Here is a 25707-nt window from a genome sequence, read left to right as displayed (position 1 = left end):
ACCAGCTTTCTGTTCATCTCAAGACACTACCCATAATCCCATGTGCTTTAACTTTACCTAGTAATCTGCTGTGTGAGACTTTGCCCAAAGCCCTTTGAAAGCCTAAATAAATCACATCCACCAGTTCTCCCTGATCAACTCTACTAGTTACATCTTTAAAGAATTCTAGTAGATTTGTTAAGTATGATTTTCCTTTCTTAAATCATGCTGACTTTGTCTGATTATTCCACTGCTTTCCAAATGCTGTGCTTTGAAATCCTTGATAATGGACTCTCGCAACTTCCCTGCTACCGACGTTGGTCTCACTGGTTTATAGTTCCCTGTTTTCTTTCTACCTCCCTTTTTGAATAGCTGGGTTATATTAGCTACCCTCCAATCTGTAGGAACCATTTCAGAGTCCAAAGAATTTTGGAAAATGACCACCAATGGATCTAGTATTTCCAGGGTCACTTCCTTAAGTACTCTGGGATGAAAAATATCAAACCCTGGAGATTTATCTACCTTTAATCCCATTAATTCCCCCAAAAATATTTCTTTACTAAAACTAATTTCCTTCAGCTCCTCACTGAAACTTGTGTTTCTCAGAACTTCCGGTTCATTATTCATGTCTTCCTTTGTGAAGACACAAGCAAAGTACGAATTTAGTTCCTCAGCCATTTCTTAGTTCCCTGTTAAGAATTCCTCCATTTCTGACTGTGAAGGGCCAGCCCTTACCCTCCACCTAGGAAGCAAGAAGTCTGGTCAGAGGAACAGCAACAATGTTGACCATCAGTGTCGCTCTGCCAGAACTCTCAGATAACAGCACAGATAAAGGTGTTGAAACCTGAACCATCCACTCCTCACCAATGCACCAATATGTCCGCAATCCATATCATTACCTTCATCCCATTGCCTTATCAGTCCAGACGTATGGGTCTTTCTCTCACTTCTCTCCAAATATAAACACCAATACCAAAACCAAATAAAACATCACATTTATCCAACAACTCAATTCCATCATCTCACAGTTCACTGAAATCATTAAAAATCACTTTGCAACTCATTCATGCATGTCTCCCATGCTCTGTTGCCTAACCAAGTGCTCGTATGAAGTGTTTTCCCAATGGCTATAGTGTGGAAGGTAGAAGGCTACTGGGCTTCTATTGAGGATGCTTTTGATGGCCAATGGTGGGCGATCTTTAGTAGCCGCCATGCTCTGCAACATCGTGTGCAAGCTTTCGCCCATGTTGCCCTGTGCACCTCACATTTCCTGGCACATGCCCTTCAGTCTTTGTCAACAGCCTAGCCCCTAGAAGTCTGCATTGGAGTCCTGTGCAGCACAGCTGCTTTGTGTTCTGGATCTCTGCAAGTTGGTACTTGAAGCAGCCGATCCCCCCTGCCTTAGGTGTCAAGGGGTATGGAGAGAGAGTGGGAGTATGGTGTTGAGATAAAAGGATCAGCCATGATCATATTGAGAATGGCGGAGAAGATTCAAATGGCTGAATGGTCTACTCCTGCTCCTACTTCCTATGTTTCCTAGTTCCTGCCTACTTAAGGCTTCTGATTCATCATATGAAGACTCCCTTCCCTGACCAAGACTCTAAAATATGCACGGCATCAATCTCTGAGCCAATGCTTGGTTATGGACATTTTTAGAAGGCTGCCCTGCTCTTCCTGGAGTGGCAGAGGTACCAGCACATATTAAGCACCTGAAAAGAATGAGATGAACAAGGGTCAGCTTCTAGTGTGGAGGCAAAGCAGAGGAATGTGAAGCTAATAAAAGTGTGATGTGTGAATGGAGATAGAAATATAAAAGGAAAAAAGTGAAATGGCGTGAAGAGACTCGGAGTAATAACTCCTCAAATATTGCCACTCATCACTACCAAGATTCACCCTCTGCCCAGGATGGTCGGCTTGTCTTCTTCCACAAGGAAGCATCTGGACTGAGCCTGCTGTAGTCCCAGTTTCCTGGCAGAGCTGGACAATCTCCGAATGCAAGAAAGGAGTGTGCGAGTGATGTTTTGCGTGTTTGGAGAATGTGCCTATTACGGTGGAATAGTTATTATGCAGTATTGAATATGTGAATTGTGGCAAAGTAATAGGTGTGTTTGAGTCAATACAGAAAGAAGAATGTGGAGTGAAGTGTGTACTAATTTTAGGAGAGCAAAAGGAGGCAAGTGAAGAAGTATTGTGATCAGTGAGGTGCGAGCAGAGAGTAACAGTGTTACCTTGATAACATTGGCAGGGTCACTGAACCTCTTTCAGATAAGCTCCTCACATCAAACCCCTCAATGACCTATTCCTATAGTGAGTGGAGGTATTGCCTTGAAGGCTTTCTTCCTCCTGAGGTGGGGGTGGAGGGGAAAGCAGAACCTCCCCCCTGCCCATCACCTGGACCAGAGCCCTCAGGCGACATCAGAAATCCCGGGAGCTCTGCCTGGTTCTCTTCCAGATATTTTTCAAGTTTCATCGCTCTCTGCAGCCAGCATGCACCTCCCATTAATAGATGCTGGCTGTCTTTAAGTGGCGTCAGTAAAGTTCAATTCCCCACTCCCCAAGCAGGCACCCAGCCAATGAATTGCACATTTGTCGCTAGTCGCACACCTGTACCGTGATGAGGGCCCAGCATTAATTTCTCATGGTCCCCCGGACCCAGTAAGAGGCTCACACTACCCCCTGCTCACCCGTCATGTGTAATCAAATTGCTCGGTTGTGCTTTTTTGTTTCAAAGGGACCGGTGGTGCAAAGTCTAAAGACAGGACTAGTGATTAACACGTACACACAATACATACCTGTGAATGAGATGCAAACCTGCAATTAAATTGAGGAGCTCGAATGGCAAGTGAAAAAAGAGAAGCTTGAATTGTATGCGACCGTAGTCTGGCTGATTGCACTATCCTTTCTCATAAACATGTCTATTTATATAACAATTGTTTTCTGACTATTCTCACCCCCAGCATACTCATTGTGGCTGTAATGTTGAGGTAAAATAAGCCGCTGTTATTGGGAGATTTACTTGGTGAACAGCAGGTGCTGTGGTAAGACCAAATAGTTTTTGGAACTAGTTATTAGTCCAGGTGATATTTAGTATATATTAAAGAGAAATGAAATAATAAACTAGAAATAAAAGATGCCATTTATACCGTGATATGATACAGTGATGAAGGAACCCATGTGATAATCTGATTATACAAATGTACATATGGGAGAAAAATTCTATTAAGCAGAGAGGCACTGGTGGGGATTGCGATGCGGAATTATTCCAAGCCCTGTCCCATTGAAACAGGCAGCAAGCTTACTCATCAATGTGACTAGTGTGCAGCCCAGGGTGAAATGCGCTGCTGACTGACTGAGTGCTCAGCGGGTGGCCCAGGTGTGTGTGTGTGTGCAGCTAACACAATGTACAGCTAGCATATACTTCAAGGCAGCATACACTCTTAAAGGGGATGGAAACATAATGTTAGAAATACTCAGGAGGTCAGGCAGCATCGTGGAAAGAATCAGAGTTAACGATTCAAGTCGATCACCATTCATCAGAACCCCTTAAAGGGAAGGGGAAGTGTACTTAGGCTACAGCAGCTGCTGTAATTGTCTGGAAGGCTTTACTGGAAGGAGAAGGACTGTTATTGAATAAGTAGAGCAGAGAGAGGGATCCCAGATTTTCAGATGTGACACTGGAGGCCTTAGTGATGAAAGTTGAAAAAAGAGGCCATGCTTGTACAAGGGAACAAGAGGCCCTCAAGGACTATCCCGAGAGGGGAATGGAAGCAGTTGGGTATGGAGGTCAATTGCCAATGTCTGGTCCTGAAGACCAGACACCAGTTCAATGGCCTCATCTGCGTGATTAAGACCAGTGAATACATCTTCAAATTTCATCTCCTACCCAACACACCAACAACCTCTCACACTGGTCAATACACCATATCCCAATCTCTCACTCATCAGCACTCAGGATCCATGACTAACATTCAGAGCGTCCACCTCACCCTCACACAGTCACAATGTTATCAGCCTCACAAACACCTCTTGCTGCTTTCACATTCCTCCAAAATCCAGTTGTGGTTGGCATATCTCCCAAAACATGTTGCAACAAACACATTGACATTCTTCCCTCTCTCTTGTCCTAACCACAGGAAGCAGCAGGAAATTGGTGACCAACAGACATACCTGACATTTCCAGAGCCCAAAGAGGAGATGGTGCTGCACATTACAGGGCAGCCTGCAACTGAGGCTGCTGCATCTGTCATCACTGTGGCCATTCTGGTTCCTGCCAACTGCACATTCTCTTTTTTTTCAATAGATTTAGAGTGCCCAATTATTCGTTTCCAATTAAGGGGCAATTTAGCGTGGCCAATCCACCTACCCTGCACATCTTTGGGTTGTGGGGGCGAAACCCACGCAGACACGGGGAGATTGTGCAAACTCCACACGGACACTGACCCAGGGCCAGGATTGAACCTGGGTCCTCAGCACCATAGGCAGCAGTGCTAACCACTGTGCCACCGTACCACCCCTAAATGCACATTTGCAAATATCAATTCACCTTCATCTCGCTTTCTGGTCCGAAGTGCAAGCTGCTGATGGTGGAATAATGGGCATCCTGATTTCCTCCCTACCCTACCTCACCTCAACTCTCCATTGTACTTTTGTGGCTTTCACATACCTAGGGACCATTGCCTAATCAACCATTGTATCTCATCAACAACTCATCACAAAGGATGAGAGCAGCACCAGATCACTGATGAAGAAGTATCATTACATTATGGGATGCTTGCAGCCACCAACTTAGACATTGGCAAAAGCATAACTTAGAGGGAAGTATAGAGTTGAGATAAATAATAATAATCTTCATTATAAGATTATATAATGTAAGTAGGCTTACATTAACATTGCAATGAAGTTACTGTGAAAAGCCCCTAGTCGCCACACTCAGGCGCCTGTTCAGGTACACAGAGGGAGAATTCAGAATGTCCAATTCACCTAACAGCACATCTTTCGGGACTTGTGGGAGGAAACCGGAGCAGCCGGAGGAAACCCACGCAAACGCGGGGAGAACGTGCAGACTCCGCACAGACAATGGCCCAAGCCGGGAATCGTACCTGGTCCCTGGCACTGTGAAGCGACAGTGCTAACCATTGTGTTTCTGTACCGCCCACAAGGTAGCGGCAAGGTCAGGGAAAGGACAGTATCTGTGCCATCTCACTGACTCATCTCAGGTTGTCGATAAGTTCTGCTGTGCAGGATTCAGGTGAAGTCTTTGCTTGGTGGTGGAAAGGAGAGAGCTGATGGGCACGCACACTAAGATGCTTGGTACATTGCTTGACCTGCCACAGAGCCTCTTGTAACTTATATTAGTCCAGCAATCTGAGGTCCAACATATTACTCGGATTGTTGAGGTATTGCCCCAGAGGAGCTGCAGTGACTCCCTGGATTTGGATTTGTTTATTGTCACATGTACCGAGGTACAGTGAAAAGTATTTTTCTGCGAGCAGCTCAACAGATCATTAAGTACATGGAAAGAAAAGGGAATAAAAGAAAATACATAATAGGGCAACACAAGGTATACAATGTAACTACATAAGCACCGGCATCGGGTGAAGCAGACAGGAGTGTAGTGTTAATGAGGTCAGTCCATAAGAGGGTCATTTAGGAGTTTGGTAACAACGGGGAAGAAGCTGTTTTTGAGTCTGTTCGTGCGTGTTCTCAGACTTCTGTATCTCCTCCCGATGGAAGAAGTTGGAAGAGTGAGTAAGTCGGGTGGGAGGGTTCTTTGATTATACTGCCCGCTTTCCCCAGGCAGCGGGAGGTGTAGATGGAGTGAATGGATGGGAGGCAGGTTCGTGTGATGGACTGGGCGGTGTTCACGACTCTCTGAAGTTTCTTGCGATCCTGGGCCGAGCAGCTGCCATACCAGGCTGTGATGCAGCCAGGCAGGATGCTTTCTGTGTTGCATCTGTAAAAGTTGGTAAGAGTTAATGTGGACATGCCGAATTTCCTTAGTTTCCTGAGGAAGTATAGGTGCTGTTGTGCTTTCTTGGTGGTAGCGTCGACGTGGGTGGACCAGGACAGATTTTTGGAGATGTGCACCCCTAAGAATTTGAAACTGCTAACCATCTCCACCTCGGCCCCGTTGATGCAGACAGGGATGTGTACAATACTTTGCTTCCTGAAGTCAATGACCAGCTCTTTAGTTTTGCTGGCATTGAGGGAGAGATTGTTGTCGCTGCACCACTCCACTAGGTTCTCTATCTCCCTCCTGTATTCTGACTCGTCATTATTCGAGATCCGACCCACTATGGTCATATCGTCAGCAAACTTGTAGATGGAGTTCAAATTTTGCCACACAGTCGTGTGTGCACAGGGAGTAGAGTAGGGGGCTAAGTACACAGCCTTGCGGGGCCCAGGTATTGAGGACTACTGTGGAGGAGGTGTTGTTGTTCATTCTTACTGATTGTGGTCTGTGGGTCAGAAAGTCGAGGATCCAGTTGCAAAGTGGGGAGTCAAGTCCTCGGTTTTGGAGCTTTGACATGAGCTTGGCTGGGATTATGGTGTTGAAGGCGAAGCTGTAGTGAATAAATAGGAGTCTGATGTAGGAATCCTTGTAGTCGAGATGCTCTAGGGATGAGTGCAGGGCCAAGGAAATGGCGTCTGCTGTGGACCGGTTGCGGTGGTATTCGAATTGCAGTGGATCAAGGCGTTCTGGGAGTATGGAGGTGATGCGCTTCATGGCCAACCTCTTGAAGCACTTAATTATGACTGAAGTCAGGGCCATCGGACGGTAGTCATTGAGGCACGTTGCCTGGTTCTTCTTTGGCACCGGTGTGATGGTGGTCTTCTTGAAGCAGGTGGGGACTTCGGAGTGGAGTCGGGACAGGTTAAAGGTGTCCACGAACACCTCTGCCAGCTGGTCCACGCAGGCTCTGAGTGCACGACCAGGGATCTCATCCGGGCCTGTCGCCTTCCGAGGGTTCACTTTCAAGAAGGCTGACCTGACTTCGGTAGCTGTGATGGTAGATATGGGTGTGTTATGGGCTGCTGGGGCACTGGACAGCGGATTATTGGTTTCCTGCTCGAACCGAGCATAGAATACATTGGGTTCATCAGGGAGGGGTGCGCTGCTGCTTTGTAGCCCGTTATGTTGTTTAGTCCTTGCCACAACCGCCTAAAGTCTGTCTGTCTAGTTTGGTTTGATATTCACTCTTGGCATCTCGGATGGCTTTGCGGAGGTCGTACCTGGATTTCATATATAGGTCAGGGTCGTCTGACTTGAACGCCTCAGACCTGTCCTTCAGTAGGGAGTCAATCTCGTGATTGAGCCATGGTTTCCGGTTGGGGAACGTACGTACTGCTTTCTTTGGCACGCAGTCGTCCACACATTTGCTGATGAAGTCTGTGACGGTGGTGGCATACTCATTTAAGTTGGTCGCTGAGTTCTTAAATATGGACCAGTCCACTGTCTCTAAGCAGTCATGTAAGAGCTCTTCTGTTTCCTCGGACCAGCACTGCACGACCTTCTTAGCTGGATTATCATAGAATTTAGAGTGCAGAAGGAGGCCATTCGGCCCATCAAGTCTGCACCGGCTCTTGGAGAAGAGCACCCTACCTGCTTCTCCCGCTTAAGTTTCTGCTTGTATGCCGGGAGAAGGAGCACCATCTTATTGTATGATTTCCCAAAGTGCGGCCGGGGTATGGAACGGTAGGCGCCTTGATGTTTGAGTAAAAGTGGTCAAGAGTGTTGTCGCCCCTGGTGGGACAGGAGATGTGCTGGTGGAATTTTGGCAGTACACTCTTGAGGTTGGCCTTGTTGAAGTCTCCGGCCACGATGAACAAGGCCTCCGGGTGTTCTGTTTCGTAGTTGTTTATAATTGTGTACAGTTCGCCCAGGACCTTCCTCACTCTGCCTGGGGTGGGATGTAGACCGCTGTGATAATGGCTGAAGTGAACTCACGTGGAAGATAGTATGGGCGGCACTTTACGGTCAGGTATTCCAGGTCCGGGGAGCAGTAGGTCGCCAGGGTTGCCACATCCAAGCACCAGGAGGAGTTGATGAGGAGGCAAACCCCTCCACCCTTCGCTTTGCCTGATGACGTGGTGCGGTCCGCCCGGTGAATTGAGAATCCTTCAGGTTGTGAGGTGGGGTGAGCCATGTCAATGTGAAACAGAGCACACAGCAGTCTCTTACTTCCCTCTGAGAGGTAAGTCTGGCGTTAAGTTTGTCCAGCTTGTTTTCGATTGCTTGGACGTTTGCCAGGAGTATGCTGGGGAGAGGGGTCTTGAAACCGCGTTGCCTCAGTCTCACTTGCAGACTGCCCCATTTCCCTCACTTCCTCGGTCGGTGGCTGTGGCTGGATGGACCCGGGATCCAATGGGAGAAGTCTGACCTTGTGGAAGGTAGGTGGTTGCGTCTGGCGGGGTCCAGGGCGCTGGCGGGGACCAGGGCGCTGGCGGGGACCAGAGCGCTGGTTACGTTTCCGGGGTCACGTCTGGCAGGGTCCCGGGTGCTGGTTGAGGTAGAGGGGTTGCTGGGGGTGGGGGGGGTGGGGGGGCATGTTTGCGATACGGACGGGTCCCGGCATTCTGCAGGCACGGGAATACCTTGCAGTGCATTAGGTATTTTGGAGCATGAACATGCGGCACAGTGACGCATGTTTAGCACTGCTGTCTCACAGCTCCAGATTTAATTCCGGCCTTGGAATACTGTCTGTGTGGAGTTGGCACTTTCTCCCCGTGTCTGTATGGTTTTCATCCAGGTGCTCCGGATTCCTCCCACAGTACAAAGATGTGCAGGTTCGGTGGCTTGGCCATGCTAGATTGCCCCTTGGTGTCCAGGGGGTTAGGTGGGTTGCTGGGTTGCGGGGATAGGGGGAGCTTGAGTGGGATGCTCTTTCCAAGAGCCGGTGCGGACTCGATGAGCCGAATGGCCTCCTTCTGCAGTGTAAATTCTATGATGCTATGCTGTCCTCTCTTGGAATTACAGCACATATACCACTGGGCTGGGAATCACGTGGACAAGAATTACTACTGGTCGTGACAAACGTCTACCTGGTGGGATGGACTTCGCGTTTGGCCAAGGGGGTAACACTTTAAGGGAGTTGCCCCCAAAGTCTATTCGAGGTTCACCCCCCCCCCACAATGCAAGACCTGCCCACCTCACCATGCCCAGACCCCCCACTACCACCCCATTAGATACTCCCTAAATAAGGAGACCTCTCCCCCAGTGAAATAAAGAGACCCTGCCCAAAGACCCCCTAAATATGGAAACGCCCCACAGAGGCCCCATAAATATGGAGACCTCTTCACAGAAACCCCAGAATATGGAGACCCAACACAGACCTCCCATAAAAGAGACCCATGTCAGGAAGCCCTCCCGAAAAGAGAAACCCCTGTCTGGAAGCCCTCCAGTAAAGAGATCTCTGTCAGGCAGCCCCCCAGAAGAGAGACTCCTGTCGGGAAGCCCCTCCCCACAAAAACTCCGGTCAGGAATCGCCCCAGTAAAGAGATCACTGTCTGGAAGCCCCCCCGTAAAGAGAGCCCTGTCAGGAAGCCCCTCAGTAAAGAGATCTGTGTCAGGAAGCCCCTCCCCCCTCAGTAAAGAGATCTCTCAGGACGTCCCTCAGTAAAGAGATCTCTCAGGAAATCCCTCAGTAAAGAGATCTCTCAGGAAGTCCCTCAGCAAAGAGATCTCTGTCAGGAAGCCTCTCAGTAAAGAGATCTCTGTCAGGAAGCCCCCCCCCAGTAAAGAGATCTCTGTCAGGAAGCCTCTCAGTAAAGAGATCTCTGTCAGGAACCCCCCCCCCCAATAAGGAGATCTCTGTCAGGAAGTCCCTCAGTAAAGAGATCTCTCAGGAAGCCCCTCAGTAAAGAGATTTCTGTCAGGAAGCCCCCTCAGTAAAGAGATCTCTCAGGAAGTCTCTCAGTAAAGGGATCTCTGTCAGGAAGTCCCTCAGTTAAAAGATCTCTGTCAGGAAGCACCCCCCCCCCCAGTAAAAAGATCTCTGTCAGGACGTTCCTCAGTAAAGAGATCTCTGTCAGGAAGTCCCTCAGTAAAGAGATCTCTGTCAGGCAGCCCCCCCAGAAGAGAGACTCCTGTCGGGAAGCCCCTCCCCACAAAAACTCCGGTCAGGAAGCGCCCCAGTAAAGAGATCACTGTCTGGAACGCCGCCCCCCCCCCCCGTAAAGAGAGCCTTGTCAGGAAGCCCCTCAGTAAAGAGATATGTGTCAGGAAGCCCCTCTCCCCTCAGTAAAGAGATCTCTCAGGAGGTCCCTCAGTAAAGAGATCTCTCAGGAAGTCCCTCAGTAAAGAGATCTCTCAGGACGTCCCTCAGCAAAGAGATCTCTGTCAGAAAGCCTCTCAGTAAAGAGATCTCTGTCAGGAAGCCCCCCCCCCCAGAAAGGAGATCTCTGTCAGGAAGACTCTCAGGGAAGAGATCTATGTCAGGACCCCCCCCCCCCCTCAGTAAAGAGATCTCTCAGGAAGCTCCTCAGTAAAGCGATCTCTGTCAGGAAGCCCCCTCAGTAAAGAGATCTCTCAGGAAGTCTCTCAGTAAAGAGATCTCTGTCAGGAAGTCCCTCAGTTAAAGGATCTCTGTCAGGAAGCCCCCCCGCCCCGGTAAAGAGATCTCTGTCAGGAAGTTCCTCAGTAAAGAGATCTCTGTCAGGAAGCCATCCAAGTAAAGAGATCTCTCAGGAAGTCTCTCAGTAAAGAGATCTCTGTCAGGAAGTCCCTCAGTAAAGAGATCTCTGTCAGGAAGCCCCCCCCCCCCCCCAGTAAAGAGATCTCTGTCAAGAAGTCCCTCAGTAAAGACATCTCTGTCAGGAAGCCCCCCAGTAAAGAGATCTCTCAGGAAGCCCCTCAGTAAAGAGATTTCTGTCAGGAAGCCCCCCAGTAAAGAGATCTCTCAGGAAGTCTCTCAGTAAAGAGATCTCTCAGGAAGTCTCTCAGTAAAGAGATCTCTGTCAGGAAGTCCCTCAGTAAAGAGATCTCTGTCAGGAAGCCCCCCCCCCACCCCCACCCCACCCCACCCCCAGTAAATAGATCTCTGTCAAGAAGTCCCTCAGTAAAGAGATCTCTGTCAGGAAGCCCCCCCACCCCCCCTCCCCACCCACCCCAGTAAAGAGATCTCTGTCAAGAAGTCCCTCAGTAAAGAGATCTCTGTCAGGAAGCCCCCCAGTAAAGAGATCTCTCAGGAAGCCCCTCAGTAAAGAGATATCTGTCAGGAAGCCCCCTCAGTAAAGAGATCTGTTAGGAAGCCCCCAGAAAAGAGATCTGTTAGTAAGCCCCCCAGTAAAGATATATCTCAGGAAGCCCCTCAGTAAAGAGATCTCTGTCAGGAAGCCCCCAGTAAAGAGATCTGTTAGGAAGCCCCCAGGAAAGAGATCTCCGTCAGGAAGCCCCCCAGTAAAGAGGTCTCTGTCAGGAAGCCCCTCAGTAAAGAGATCTGTTAGTAAGCCCCCCAGTAAAGAGATCTCTGTCAGGAAGCCCCCCCCCTGCCCCCCCCCCCAGTAAAGTGAGCCCTGACAGGAAGCTTTGATTGACAGCTCCTCAATCACTTCAGACAGAATTATGTGCTGTCAATTTCTAGCTGACCACTTCAAAAGCACTCAACCTCTGCTTGAGCCAGCAGGTGTATTGCCCAGGTGAGTGTTAAAGAATTCATTGTTTTCACTGCCTTTGTCTAGGATACGATTGATTGATTGATTTATTGTCACATTAACCGAAGTACAGTGAAAAGTATTTTTCTGCGGTCAAGGGAACGTACACAGTACGTTGTTATGGGTCTGGGTTTGCAGAACCCCAAAGGGTTTCATGGAGTTCAACCGACCCACAACTTTTAATAGATTGTGGTGTGGGAAGCACACGGCGTACTCTCCAGGTGTGATACAGCAGAAATGGACAAATGGTTTTTAAAACAAAACAATGTTTATTCTATGAACTCAAGTTAACCTTTTAAAAACAAACATTGAATATCTTAACACCCATTACTTCAAAGATAACCCCAAAAGACTACAACACTAAATAATCCTTCAAACTGTTCCTTTAAACATCCAAAAGACTTCAAACCTTCAAAAATAAGAACACATTAGGTTACATTCAATATATTTATAGTCTTTGGATTGAAGACATCAACAGACCAGCTCTATGTTTCTTCCTGCAGCTCTCCGCAAAACACACAGACACGCCCAGCTGCCTTCTCAAACTGAAACTCAAAAAAGCAGAAGTGAGCTCAGCTCCCTCCACCCTCTGACATCACTTCAGGGATATGATCAGCTCTATTTCTTAAAGGTACATTGCTTAAACATTAATTTCTTAAAGGTACTCTCACATGACAACGTACACAGTAGACAAAAAGAATAATCGGCAAAGTACATCAACAAACAGTGAATGGTTGTAGTGCAGAATAAGGGTCAAAGAAAGCAAATACATGAGCAAGAGCAACATAGGGCGTCGTGAATAGTGTTCTTACAGGGAACAGATCAGTCCGAGGGAGAGTTGTTGAGGAGTCTGGTAGCTGTGGGGAAGAAGCTGTTCCTATGTCTGGATGTGTGGGTCTTCCGACTTCTGGAAGGGTCTGGAAGAGGGCAAAGCCTGGGTGGGAGAGGTCTCTGACAACATTGTCTGCCTTCCTGAGGCAGCGGGATGTGTAGACAGAATCAATGAGAGGGTGTCAAACTTGTGTGATGCATTGGGCTGAGTTCACCACACTCTGCAGTTTCTTGCGATCTTGGGCTGAGAAGTTGCCATACCAAGCTGTACTGCAGCCAGATAGGATGCTCTCTATCGCACATCTGTAGAAGTTTGTGAGAGTCGATGTAGACATGCCGAATTTCTTTAGCCTCCATAGGAAATAGAGACGTTGTTAGGCTTTCTTGACTTTTGCATCAACGTGAGTGATGTGATGGTTGGTGACCCCCAGGAACTTAAAGCTATCGACCATCACCACTTCGGAGCCACTGATGCAGCCGGGAGTGTGTGTCGTGCTGCACTTCCTGAAGTCGATGATCAGTTCCTTGGTCTTTCCAACATTTAGAGAGAGGTTGTTTTCGGTACACCATGCAACCAAGTGATCTATTTCCCTGATGTGGTCTGATTCGTTGTTGTTGGAGATACGACCCACCACAGTCGTATCATCTGCAAACTTATAGATTGAGTTGGAGTTAAATCTTGCCACAAAGTTGTGTGCATACAAGGAGTACAGTAGAGGACTGAACACACATCCTTGCAGGACCCCGGTGTTGAGGACTATTGTGGAGGAGGTTTTGTTACCTATCCTGACAGATTGCAGTCTGTTGATGAGGAAGTCAAGGATCCAGCTGCACAGGGAGAGGTCAAGTTCAAGATTGCAGTGTTTGATTATTAGTCTTGTAGGGATAATGGTGTTGAAAGCGGAGCTGTAGTCTAGGAACAGCAGTCTGACATAGGTATCCTTGTTGTCAAGATATTCGAGTATTGTTAGTAGGGCCAGGGATATAGCATCTGCTGTGGACCGGTTGCGGCGACAGGCGAACTACAATGGATCAAGATCGTCTGGAAGGCTGGCGTTGTTCCGTCTCATGACTAGCCGCTCGAAGCGGTTAACAGATAACAGATGTCAGGGCCACCGGTTGGTAGCCGTTGAGGTACGCTACCTTGTTTTTCTTTGGTACTGGTATTCTGGTAGTCTTCTTGAAGGAGGTGGGAGCCTTGGAGCAGAGAAGTGAGATGTTGAAGATATCTGTGAATACACTCGCCAGCTTTCTGACAGGTATCTCTCTTCTGGGGTGTTTCCTGACAGGGTTTCTTTTCTGGGAGGTCTGTGGGGGAGTCTCTTTAATCAGGGGTATCTGGGAAGTCTCTTTATTGGGGGGGGGGGGGGTCTTTATTTAAGGATCTCTGGGGGTATTTCGGGAGTCTCTGGGAGTGTCTCCTATTTAGGGGGTCTCTCGGGGGCTCTCTTTATTTAGGGGATCTCTGTGGGGGAGGTCTCTTTATTTATGGGGTCTCTGTTGTGGGGGGAGGGGGAGGGTCACACCCATAGTGGCAGGAAGGGGGGACCTAGAAAATCCAGGTGGATGGTTGAATTGTACTATGGGTAGGGGGCTGAATTGCGATGCAAGGTGGGTGGCTAGCTCCAGGACCTCGCTATTGGGCTGCCCGCTTAAAATGGTGGCCCGATAGCACAATTACCTCCGCAATCCCTCGCAATCTTCGCCATGCATACATTTGCAAACATCTGCTGTTTGGCCTTTCACATCTTTTGTTCTCTCTGGGGACTGCCATTAGCACTCTTTCCCCTTGGTTGGCCATTAGCACCCTGTTTCCCTGGGTTTCTGTGGCTATGACTCATCTTTCATTCTCACTCCACAGTATAAATATTTCCCACTTTCTCTGTCTGTTAGCTTTGACAAAGAGTCATCGGACTCGAAACGTTAGCTCTTTTCTCTCACTACAAATGCTGCCAGATCTGCTGAGATTTTCCAGCATTTTCTCTTTCGTTTCAGATTCCAGCATCCACAGTAATTTTCTTTTAACATTTGCATGCCACAAGATTTGCGCTCCCGAAGTGCAATTCAGCTCCGGTGGGAGAACATAGGGTGCGATTCTCCGGCCTTGTTAGGCTCTCGCTCACTGCCACCCCAGTGCTTGGCGGGGGGGGGACCCTCGGCTGTGGGGGAGACAGCCCTGGCCGGGATGGGCCACATGGGGGGAGACATTGGCAGTGGGGGGACAGGGCAAACGGGGATTAACCGCTCGCGGCGCCACCATGCCAACCCCTGGATTGGGTTTATGCGTTCAGGGCGCAACCCTTGTCCCTGCCCATCTGGTTCACCGACAAGTCATAACCCCCGCCGACTGCTGAGGCCTCTGGCTGCGTGGCTGAAGGCTATTGCTAATAGGGAATTGGCAATCATGGTTTAGTGAGCACTTCACAGATGCCAAGTGGATTCCCGTGGGTGGGCGGGCCATGCAGCATGTGGGGGGTCATTGCCTAGCATCCCAATCAGACCGTGATGCCTGAACACTGTGGGAGGCAACAACACATGCACACACACACACGCACACACACACACACACACACACAGCAGCCAACATCTGAACACCCAGGCGGCCAGACGCCGGAGATGGCGGCAGCAGCAGCATCTGCAGATGCTCGAGGCAGCAGCCCATGTGCCAGACCCCGCCTCACACCCTGAGGACCCAGTGACCATCAGGCCAGGGAGGGACGCAGAGGGGTGTCCCACGACGGCCCGGGGTGTGCATGCGCCTCTGGTCATTCGAGCAGATGACGGACAGCGTGTGCCGCAGGAGGAGATGGTGCAGCATCTGTGCCATGTACTCACGGACATGGCACCATACATGGCACCACATGGAGAAGGGGGACACCCACTCCCGGTGGCCATCATGGTTACCGCAGCCTGAACCTTTATGCCTTGGGATCATTCCAGGGCTCGAGCGGGAACTTGTGCGGCATCTCGCAGGTCACAGATGCCCTGTATGCCCAGGTGGAAAACTACATCATCTTTGACATGGACAAAACCCAGCATGATGCCCAGGCAGCAGGTTTCTCCACCATCGCCGTGATGCCCCAGATCCAAGGGGTATTAGATGCCACATATGTTGCCCTGCGCTCACCGGGTCATCTGGGGGTTGACCCAAGTTAACCGAAAGGGGTTCTACTCCCTCAACATACAGCTCATGTGTGACTACCAGATGAAGATCATGCACGTGTGTGCCCGCTTCCCAAGGAGTGTCCATGACAGCTACATCCTGGGGCAGTCAGTCATCGCCAGCCACTTCGAGCAGCACCCGAGGATGGGCAGTTGGCTCTTGGGGGATAAGGGGTAACCGCTGAGGACCTGGCTGATGACAACAATACGGAGGACGGAGACTGAAGCAGAGACCCGCTACAAGGAGGCCCATGTGGCCACCCGGGCTGTCATTGAACGGTGCATCGGACTTCTCAAGATGTGATTCCGATGTCTCCAGTACACCGCCCGGAGGATCACCCGCTTTGTTGTAGTCTGCTGTGCCCTCAACAACCGCGCACAGCAGTGGGGCAGCGAGCTGGAGGTTGGTGATGAGGAACATGTGGCCACCCCCACCTCCGAGGAGGAGTTCGAGGATGAGGAAGAGGATGATGAGGTGGCGCCTGACCAGAAGAAGCTGGAGGATGAGGCCGGGATGGAACCTAAGGACCAGCCAGAGGCTGCAGGACAAGCAGCAGCAGCACGGGTCCAGCAAGCCTGGAGAGCCAGGGAGGCCCTCATACTCGCTCGATTCACTCAGGGCGTGGCCTGGTCCGTTACTCACCACTCCCATTTCCCACTCTCCCAGGGTATGTGTCACTTCACTCCAGGGTGCTGGGACTGTGCCGGCACTGTCAGCGGGTCACTGTGAAGGGGAAGGGGGGTGATGATGACCCGCAGAGAGCTGGGCGTTGGTCTCCTCAATCTATGCCATAGTCTGACCCCTGCCTGTCTACTGAGTGCTCGCTCACACTCAGCACCTACATGCGGTGTGCCTGGGGAGGGAGGGGGAGATGCCTGGAGACATCTGCCAAGGGTTCAGAGGTCACCCCGCATTATGGAAGAAGGTGACAGAGACATCATACTGGTTGAGCTCAAGGGTGTTTATTGTGTTTTACAATTTCCCACTCTCCCAAAGGTGCCACCCTCCAATCACCCCTTTCCTACCCCCCACCCCATCCCCCCTCCCCCGGTGCCCTCAGTGATTCTCAAAGTGCTTGGCCCTCCTAACTCTACCACTACATCAAGGTGTGTCCCCAGGATGCACATCTGAGGTGGAGGCAGCCAGCTGCTTACCTCGTCCTCGATGACCCTGGCGGGCGTCCTCTGGGGGCTCTGGGCCTGGAGGCTCCCGGCTCACTTGTTGGTGGCACCTGCACAGCGGTGCCGCCCTGTCCCGTGTGCTGACCCCGAGACACGGCCTCCATCAGAGGGGTGGAACTCGGGGGAGCTAATGGCCACCATCCCCACTCCATGCGACGGGTCCCGGTTGGTGCCCAGTGCTCCCTCCTCCCGGTCGGTGCCTGTATAGGGCCTTGGGGTTCGCCTTGGGACGGAGGGACAGCTGGTTCAAGCTCTGGATGTCCCTACATCATCTGGTTCTGCCAGTCCTGGTGATTCCCCATGGTCTGCACCATCGTGTCGGTGCCCTCATTGATGCTCCTCGGTGATTGGGCCATGCTCTGCAGTGCCTCGGCCATGTCCATCTGAGCATGTCCCACAGAACCTCATCAAGGTCAGCCTGGTACTGGGTGACATCCCCCAGCGAGGCAGACATTCTGTTGAGACCCTCAGCCATGGCCATCACCAAATGCACGACACCTTGGACACCTTCAGTAATGGTGCCAACGTCATGCACCAGGGTCTCCACTGCGGTCGCCACACTAGCAGTGCAGGCCTTGGTGCCACGAATTGTCGGTGACATCTCCAGTGCCCATAGCCTCTGGCACTCCACCAAGTGGCTATGGATCTGTTGGAGTGACGCTGACATCCCCTCTGAATGTCCCGGCCACACCCTAACATCTCCATCAGCTCCGGGAAACCTCTTCCACCAACTCAACATCAGACTGGGACTCAGCTGGTTCCTGGGATCCAGCAGACCTCTGACTGCTGTCTCGCCTGGGTTCCTGCTCCAGCTGATGTACATAGGCAGCAGTGTGGTGCTCACCAGATTGTGCCCCAGAAGCCTGACCACTAAAATTTCCCACCGAGGTGAATGTATCTGCGCTGGTGGAGGGTGGGGATGGCAGCTGTGACGCAACTGTTACGGTGTCATCCACGGAGCTCTCCTCTGCGGTGGTTTCATGGAAGACTGGGGAGGGTGCCACCTGGGGTGGGCCGATGCCATCGGCTGGAGGATCTGCGGGAGAATGGACATGTGGTCAGTGGGAGGGGTGGGTCAGTCAGTCAGTAAGGCAATAACAACTCACGTTTGACAGGTCTACCGGGTGGAACCCGGTGGCTCCACGCCTCTGCGGCGTCCGCCAGCCTCTGCATTGGTGACTGCCCTGTCATAGGCCACACCAGTCACCTCCCGTGCCCGCTCCTCGAAGGTGGTTAGGACACCCCCATTAGTCTGGCCCTCTCCCGGCGATTATGGAAAAGATTTTCCTGAGGGGTCACAGAGGGGGCATCATCAGTCACACGTGTGGCTCACAGTGGTGGGAAGGAGGGGGGAGGTTGAAAGGAAGGTTGGGGGAGTTGAAGGGGGAGGGGTGGAGGAAAGGTTGGGGGGTTGAACAGGGAGGGGATGGAGGAAGGGCTGGGGGGGTTGAAGGGGGAGGGAGAGGGTGAAGGGCGAGGGTTGGGGGTTACATGGAGAGTTGGGGGGTGGTTGCTCCTGTGGGGACGGAAAGGTATCAGGGTTGGGGGGGGGGGGGGGGGAGGGTGGGGGGCATGGGGGGGGGGGGCATTGGTGTCTACTCATTTGGTTGCCCGGTGTAGGTCATTGACCTTATTTTGGCACTGGGGGCCAGTCCTCCTGGTTACACGCCCCAAGCTCACAGCCGCCGCCACCTCATTCCAGGCAGCACTGGCTGCCTCGTGACTGACCCTCCTGGACCTTCAGGGAACAGGATTTTCCTCCTGGCCTCCACAGTGTCTAGCAGCTTCCCCAAGTCAGCGTCCCCGAATCTTGGGGCTGGTTTCCACGGCGCCATTGTTGTGAGCTGGCTGGGGCTGGCTGAGCAAGTACAGCTTAAGTGCTGCTCGACCTTGTTAGCGGGGGGCTGGTGAGCACGATCCCGGCGAATCAGCTGGTGAGCTTTCATTTGTGACAAGAAGCCCGTGAGGCCTCGTTAAGTGGACCGATTAACGTTGACTAGCCTTGCCGGCCTTGCTGGGCCGAGCACAGGGAAGCTCGCAGCAAATCCCACTCGTTACAGCACTTAGAAATCTTTCCGGAGAATCGCACCCTTAGTCTCCCAAATGGAGAATTTCACCCTTTACGTTTCCATAGCACTAGCACCAATGGTGAATTTCACTGTCATAGATCTTTGTAAATTAATATAAATATTGGAAGTTATGTGAGATTTATGCTTTAGTCATAGAGATTTATTGCAGCTGTTTGAGTTAGATGTTCTAATGCCAATTTGTTTTGGATTCCTGTGGCGTGTGTGTAGCAGCTGTTAAGGAACATAGTCCTACTGGAGCCCAACTGCCTATTCATTATCCAGCCTTGGCCGAACGAAAGAAAGATTTGCATTGATATAGCGTTTTTCAAAACTACCGGCTGTCTCAAAACCGACAATGAAGTAGTAGAAGAGTAGTACCATAATTTCCTTCAACTAAGCATTCAGAAGAACTAAATCAATTCCTTCAATTCCTGCCAGAAGCTCACCATTTTCTCCATCCACTCTCAGCCTCCTTGTGATCACCCATGTGCTGGGGAAAGCCTATATTTTCTTTCGTGCAATGTCCCTTTAAGACCAAAGTGGACCAGGGACCATTCTGAAAGAGGGTTAATTGCTTTACTCATTATGACATTGTTAAGTTCCAAGACTACCCACATGATCTGAGCTTGTCGTGTGGATGAACAGCTAAGTAGCAAAGGGTAAATAGAAAGCTACTTGTGAGGGGGTTGGGTCCGTCGCTGTTTTCTGTTTGGCAGTTCGGAGCACACTGAGAATTGATGCGAGCAAAGAGCTGGCTTTGAAAGCAGACCAAGGCAGGCCAGCAGCACGGTTCAATTCCCATACCAGCTTCCCCGAACAGGTGCCGGAATGTGGCAACTAGGGGCGTTTCACAGTAACTTCATTTGAAGCCTACTTGTGACAATAAGCGATTTTCATTTCATTTTCAAGTGATAAGGTTTTCTGTTTGGTTGTCTTCAAACAAATCCTGTTGTTGAAGCAGGTGTCCGAGCACAGAGCAGAGACTGTGGCCTGGAGCGAGAAAGTGGAGTGAGTGTGAGACTGTGGAAGGTAGCGAGAGTTGGGAAAATTCCCAGCTCAGTCCGCCCACCTCGGGAGAAAGTGCCCACAAGGATGGGATCGTCATTGCTCGGGGGGCAAATTCAGGTCAGTTGATTCGGGAAAGAGCTCCGAGGCAGTCATGGGCTGCCAGTTGCTGTTTAAAAGATACATCTTGGTGCGGTGAGGCTTGGACCCTGTTGAAATAAAAACAGGCCCTCCAGCCTTCACCCCCCCCCCCCCTCATGCTCGCCATACCCTCACCATGCTATCTCATGCCACCTATGCCAGGATAAGCCTGCACCCATGCACCAGGGCTACATGCTCCCTATAACAAGCTATGGCCCTCTACCTGCGCCCATGGTCCCTCTTGCCTCCATGACAACGTTTTCTCTAGGGCTCAGGTGTGTTAGTACTCCAATGGATTTCTCTGACCTCTTCTGTCAATTTCATGGAAAAAGCATTGGCAGGAGGCTATTGGGGTGGTTGGTTAGGGGGCATGGGAGGGCCTTTTAAAACCGGATGTTGGGGTGTATTCCAGACCTGGAGGTAGGGAGCTTGATAATGGGTGGGGATTTTAACACGGTGCTGGACCCAGCATTAGATCGCTCCAGATCTAGGACGGGGAAGAGGCCGGCTGCAGCCAAGGTGCTTAGGGGGTTTATGGACCAGATGGGGGGAGTAGATCCGTGGAGATTTGCCAGGCCTTTGGCCAGAGAATTTTCTTTTTTCTCCCACGTACATAAGGCCTACTCACGGATAGATTTTTTTGTTCTGGGCAGGGCATTGATCCCGAAAGTGGAGGGAACGGAGTATTCAGCCATAGCCATTTCAGACCATGCCCCGCATTGGGTGGAGTTAGAGCTGGGGGAGGAGAGGGACCAACGCCCGTTGTGGAGGTTGGATGTGGGACTGCTGGCAGACGAGGAAGTGTGCGGGGGTGTATTGAAAGGTATCTGGAGGCCAACGACAACGGGGAGGTGCAGGTGGGAGTAGTATGGGAGGTGCTGAAGGCGGTGGTCAGGAGAGAGCTAATCTCCATCAGGGCTCATAGGGTGAAGAGAGAGGGCAGGGAAAGGGAGAGGTTAGTGGGGGAGATTTTAAGGGTGGACAGGAGCTTTGCAGAGGCTCCTGATGAGGGACTACTCAGGGAGAGACGAAGTCTCCAGACGGAGTTCGACCTGTTGACCACAGGGAAGGCAGAGGCACAGTGGAGGAAGGCACAGGGGGTGATATATGAATATGGGGAGAAGTCGAGCCGGATGCTGGCACATCAGCTCCATCAGAGGATGGCAGCGAGGGAAATAGGCGGAGTCAAAGATGGCAGGGGAACTATGGTGTGGAGTGCGGGGAATGTGAATGAGGCTTTTAAGGCCTTTTATGAGGAGCTGTATAGGTCCCAGCCCCCAGGGGGAAAAAAGGGGATGCGGCGATTCTTGGACCAATTGAGGTTCCCAAGGGTGGAGGAGCAGGAGGTGGCTGGTTTGGGTGCGCCAATTGGGATGGAGGAGCTGGTTAAAGGACTGGGGAGCATGCAGGCAGGTAAGGCCCCGGGGCCAGATGGGTTCCTGGTGGAGTTTTACAGGAAGTATGTAGACCTGTTAGCCCCGTTGCTGGTAAGGACCTTCAATGAAGCAAGGGAGGGGCAACGATCTCTTTGATCTTGAAACGGGATAAGGACCCACTGCAATGTGGGTCGTATAGACCGATCTCGCTCCTTAATGTAGATGTTAAGTTGCTGGCAAAAATGTTGGCCACGAGGATTGAGGACTGTGTCCCGGGGGTGATTCACGAGGACCAGACGGGATTCGTAAAGGGTAGGCAGTTAAACACTAATGTGCAAAGGCTCCTAAATGTGATAATGATGCCATCGGTGGAGGGAGAAGCGGAGATAGTGACAGCCATGGACACGGAGAAGACCTTTGATCGGGTAGAGTGTGAGTATCTCTGGGAAGTGTTGAGGAGGTTTGGGTTCGGGGGAGTGTTTATTAGATGGGTTAAGCTCCTGTATAAAGCTTCTGTATAAAGCCCCGGTGGCGAGTGTGGTCACGAACAATTGAATTAGCAATTGAACATTTGGCCATGGTGTTAAGGGAGTCGGGGAAATGGAAGGGGGTGGTTCGAGGGGGAGAGGAACATCGAGTGTCGCTGTACGCAGACGACCTGTTGCTGTATGTGACGGATCCAGTGGAGGGGATGGTTGAGGTAATGCAGATCCTACGGGTGTTTGGAGACTTTTTGGGCTATAAGCTCAATGTGGGAAAGAGTGACCTCTTTGTGATCCATCCAGGGGACCAGGGAAGAGGGATAGACGACCTACCGTTGAGGAGGGCGGAAAGGAGCTTTCGATACTTGGGGATTCAGGTAGCTAGGAGCTGGGGGGCACTGCACAAACTTAATTTGACGCGGTTGGTGGAACAGATGGAGGAGGATTTTAAAAGGTGGGACATGTTGCCACTCTCGCTGGCGGGTAGGGTACAGTCGGTTAAAATGGTGGTCCTCCCGAGGTTTCTTTTTGTATTCCAATGCCTCCCAATTGTGATTACTAAGGCCTTCTTTAAGAGGGTAAGCAGGAGCATTATGGGATTTGTGTGGGCGAGCAAGACCCCGCGGGTAAGGAGGGAGTTCTTGGAGTGTAGCAGAGATAGAGGAGGGTTGGCGTTGCCGAATTTGGGTGGTTACTATTGGGCAGCCAACGTGGCAATGATCCGTAAGTGGGTGATGGAGGGAGAGGGGGCGGCGTGGAAGAGGTTGGAGATGGCGTCCTGCAAAGGAACGAGCCTGGGGGCGCTGGTGACGGCACCGCTGCCGCTCTTGCCGACAAGGTACACCACGAGCCTGGTGGTGGCGGCAACGCTAAAGATCTGGGGGCAGTGGTGACGGCACAGGGGTGCGACGGGAGCCTCGGTGTGGGCCCCGATCAGAGACAACCATCGGTTTGTCCCAGGAAGGATGGACGGGGGGTTTCAGAGCTGGCATCGGGCAGGGATTAGAAGAATGGGGGACCTGTTCATTGACAGGACGTTTGCGAGCTTAGGGGCGCTGGAGGAGAAGTTTGGGCTACCCCCGGGAAACGCTTTCAGGTACATGCAAGTAAGGGCGTTTGTGAGGCGGCAGGTGAGGGAGTTTCCGCTACTCCCGGCACAGGGTATTCAAGATAGGGTGATTTCGGGAGTATGGGTCGGAGAGGGCAAGGTGTCGGCGATATACCAGGAGATGAAAGAAGAGGGGGAGGCTTTGGTAGAGGAGCTGAAGGGTAAATGGGAAGAGGAGTTGGGGGAGGAGATTGAGGAGGGGCTATGGGCTGATGCCCTAAGTAGGGTTAATTCCTCTTCCTCGTGTGCCAGGCTTAGCCTGATACAGTTTAAGGTGGTTCATAGAGCGCATATGACGGGGGCGAGGCTGAGCAGGTTCTTTGGGGTGGAGGACAGATGTGGGAGGTGCTCAGGAAGTCCGGCGAACCATGTCCATATGTTTTGGTCATGCCCGGCACTGGAGGGGTTCTGGAGGGGAGTTGCGGGAACAGTATCTAAGGTGGTGAAAGTCCGGGTCAAGCCAAGCTGGGGGCTAGCACTATTTGGAGTAGTGGATGAGCCGGGAGTGCAGGAGGCGAAAGAGGCCGGTATTCTGGCCTTTGCGTCCCTCGTAGCCTGGCGGAGGACCTTGCTAATGTGGAAGGAGGCGAAGCCCCCAAGCGTGGAGGCCTGGATAAATGATATGGCTGGGTTTATCAAGCCATCCTTTGGAGAGGATAAAGTTTGCCCTGAGAGGGTCTGCGCAGGGGTTTTACAGGCGGTGGCGACCGTTCCTAGACCATCTCGCGGAGGGTTAGATGAAGGCCGGACAGCAGCAACAGCAACCCAGGGGGGAGGGCGGGGGGGGGGGTACATCGTTCGGGGGGGGGGGGGGGGAGGAGGGAGGGGGGGGAAGGGGGGTTTCTCTGGGGGGGCATTTGAGCAAGAAAACACAAGAACGATCCGGAAACTGACATGTACGGGAAGAATCCAATGTACAAAGTTTTGTATCTTATTGACTTGCCATGTTCATGTCTTGCCACGCAAGTTCTCTTTCTTTTCTTTGTTACGGGGGTGGGGGGGGCGGGGTTTTGTTTGTAAGGTGGAAAATATTGTTGAAAAATTCTTAATAAAAACATATTTTTAAAAAAAACCCTTACTTTTCCAAAATCTTATGCATTCATAGTTTCCCTGAATGAAAACTATGGTCTACCACTCCTCTGTGGCGCCTTGAATCACAAGTGCTTTAAAACCAGGCCCGAGCTCATGAAAATTGAAGAGGGCTAGAACATGCCCATCGCTGCAATGGAGCCAACCAGGCTGAGAGTGCAGTGTGTGGGATTTTGACCAGAACCATCCCGCACCCTTAATAGGCATTCTTGAAAATCGGACAGCCCGGAATGGGGTCGGGAATCCAGGATTTGGACCCGCCTGCTATTTTTAAAAGGATTGCGAGTCATTCAGACTTGGTGAAAATCCATGCCTCTATTATGGTGTGTGTGATGCAGTTGGAAAGAGCTGAAGACTAAAACAGCAATGGTTTGTGGATTGGACAAGGCCTATTGCTGCTGTTTCAATGTTGCCAGTGCCGACCAGTCCACTTAAAGGGATTGGAGAAGGGAGTCTATGGGAATCCGGTGCTATCAGCACTGTTGTAACCCAAGTGAGGGAGGGTTCGTCGGCGTGGTTCTTGTTGGTGGTAACCATGTCTGGGGACTTCAGATGGGAAACGGCTGCCGGGGAGTGTGACTCAAAGACCAAAATCTTTGGCGGTGAAGTGAGAAATCCTACATAGTGGAGGCAGAGCTGGAAAGATTGTGAGTTTGCACGTGGTCCCTCATCTATGCAGGAAGTAACATGAGTACTTGCAACTAAGTGAGGTATGTCTTTGGTGCATCGAATACTTCAAGTGAAATCTTCCTTTTTATTTGAAATATCTTTCACCTGTTAATTAATGTTTGAATTATGTTGATTTTAGTTTGTTTGATGCAGTAAAAGATTAAAAAGTGAAATTTTGTTCATTCTTTTTCCCATTGGCTTTATGGGGATTCCTTTCTTCTAAAAGTAACACAACCAAAGTTTATATTACCTGTAATCTCTGTGACTCCAAGCTGAATTTCCAACTGCTATATCATCTTCGTCACAAGACCAAGCACATCCACCGCCAGAACCTTGTCTATCCTTGACCTGTAAACCTCATCCATGTTCTTGTCACCTACAGGCACAACTATTCCAGTGCTCATCCGGCTGGTTCTTGATCCTCTGGTGCCTCAATTTAAAAATTCTAGGGAAGGATTGTTGGCTGACGCCAAAATCACGAAATGCGATTGGGCAGAGAATCGGTTCTGACGCCAAATCTCGATTCTCCGTCACCTCGACAGCGGTGCCAATGCGTTCCGGAACGCACGTGCAGTAAAAACCATTTGCAATTAATTAGCGGGCCTGACACGGTATTCTCCGGGGCCTCCGTGATTCTCTTCCTCCAATGGGTTGTGTTCCCAACGTCGCAGTTCACGTGTGCTTTCAAACATCGTGAAACCGGGGTGGTGGCTGCTGAGGGAGAGAGAAGGGGTACAGAAGGTGTCCAACATCACCATAGTTTGCGGAAAGTTGTGCCCCTGGCCAGCGGGCTTCTGCCAGGGCCGGGGGAGTTGCAGGGGGTGGCCAGGAGGTGAGCTGTGGGGTCGGGGTGGACGGGAACGGAACACTATTGCCGCAGCCAGAAAGGCAGCCATGCAGCTGCGCACACCGCTAACAGCCCACTGTTAACTTAGTGGCAGGGCAGCATGGTGGCGCTGGGA

Source organism: Scyliorhinus torazame, chromosome 2 (genome assembly GCF_047496885.1).
Source record: "Scyliorhinus torazame isolate Kashiwa2021f chromosome 2, sScyTor2.1, whole genome shotgun sequence".
NCBI classification, from domain to species: domain Eukaryota; kingdom Metazoa; phylum Chordata; class Chondrichthyes; order Carcharhiniformes; family Scyliorhinidae; genus Scyliorhinus; species Scyliorhinus torazame.
The sequence above is the reverse complement of the archived record's forward strand: the minus strand, read 5'-3'. Positions refer to the sequence as shown.